The 1,475-nt window shown below is 36.8% G+C and overlaps 1 non-coding gene across 1 annotated transcript; it reads right to left on the reverse strand.

The window, feature by feature from the left end:
* Positions 1-1,139: 1,139 nt before the first annotated feature.
* LOC126955880 (small nucleolar RNA U13) lies at positions 1,140-1,243 on the reverse strand. Its single transcript, XR_007726165.1, has one exon. It is a non-coding gene; the product is annotated as a small nucleolar RNA U13 (small nucleolar RNA).
* Positions 1,244-1,475: the final 232 nt, after the last annotated feature.

The raw sequence follows: 1,475 nt of genomic DNA on the forward strand, positions 1-1,475 counted from the left end.
ACTATAACCTTGAACTCCTGGGCTCAAATGGTCCTCCTGCCTCAGCCTCTCAAAGTGTTGGAATTATAGTTGCGAGTCGCTGCACCCAAACAAAAACTCTTTTTATAAAGCAAAATTATAATGTTACCATCACATCTAAAAAATTAACAATAATTCCTTAATATCATCAAATATCTGGTCATTGTTCACATTTCCCTAACTAACTTTTTATTATATTTTTCTTTTTTTTTTTTTTCTTTCTTGAGACAGGGTCTTGCTCTATTACCCAGGCTAGAGTGCAGTGGCATGATCATGGCTCAATACAGCCTCCACCTCCTGGGCTGAAGAGATTCTCCCATCTCAGCCTCCTGAGTAGCTGGGACTACAGGTATGCACCACCATGCGAGGCCAATTTTTGTACTTTTTGTATAGACAGGGTTTTACCGTGTTGCCCAGGCTGGTCTTGAACTCCTGAGCTCAAGTGATCCACTTGGCCTTTTAAAGTTCTGGGATTACAGGTGTGATCCACTGTGCCTGGCTTTCTTCTTCTTTTACAGTTTTTGTCTGGATCCAAATAAGGCCCATACATTGCAACTGATTGCTAAGTATTTTAACTTTCTCCCCACATCTGCACCCATTTACCATCCACCCCATCACTCTCTCTGCTTTATTTTTAAGGTTTTTTTATTGAAGAAACTTGGTTTTTTGACCTACTGAGTTTCCCATAGTCTAGATTTTGCTGATCCCATCCTTATACTGTTTTTTTTTTTTTTTTTTTTGAAGAAAATATGTTACAGTGTTCCTTGTTATTTCCTGTGAAATGGTAGTTAGAACTAAAGGCTTGATCAGATTCAACACTTTGTTGTTGTTGGCAACACAACTTCATGGGTGATGTTGCACACATCTATCAGGAGGCACATGATAATGTTCAAAAGTCTCTTCTTATGACATTATCAGACATTGATAATCATTGCCTAGGGTCAGTAGTTAATTAGGGGTTATAAATGGTGATTTAAAAAATTGCTTCTTTATTATCTGAAATACTTTTGTAGACAAATGTTTCTTCATCAGTGCTGACAGGTAGATTACATGTAAGGACAAAATAAATTCTTAATTCTGTCTCTCCATTAACCCAATTTTATTTTGTTTTGTTGTTTTCATGTCAGATGGGTAACATGCTGATGTTGTAACAAGGCTGGAGTGTGGCACATCTCACACGTGCACGTGAACACCCAATTATCACACCTATGAACTACAAAAGGATCTAAACAGATTTTAAGTTAGCCAGTTGTTTCCCTAGGATCCTCCAAAGGTGATCAATACAGTTGTATTTTTTTCTTGGTGAAGGGATCTCATGATGAACTAATGGATTTTACCATGAATTGTAAGTGAATAAATAAAATGGTATGATTTAAGCCATTAAGTTTTGGGATATCTGTTAACATGGCAATAGATGACTGCAATAGTCTTCTTCCATTTAACAAGAAAACTTTGTA

This window comes from Macaca thibetana, chromosome 5 (assembly GCF_024542745.1).
Source record: "Macaca thibetana thibetana isolate TM-01 chromosome 5, ASM2454274v1, whole genome shotgun sequence".
In the NCBI taxonomy this organism is placed as follows: Eukaryota; Metazoa; Chordata; class Mammalia; order Primates; family Cercopithecidae; genus Macaca; species Macaca thibetana.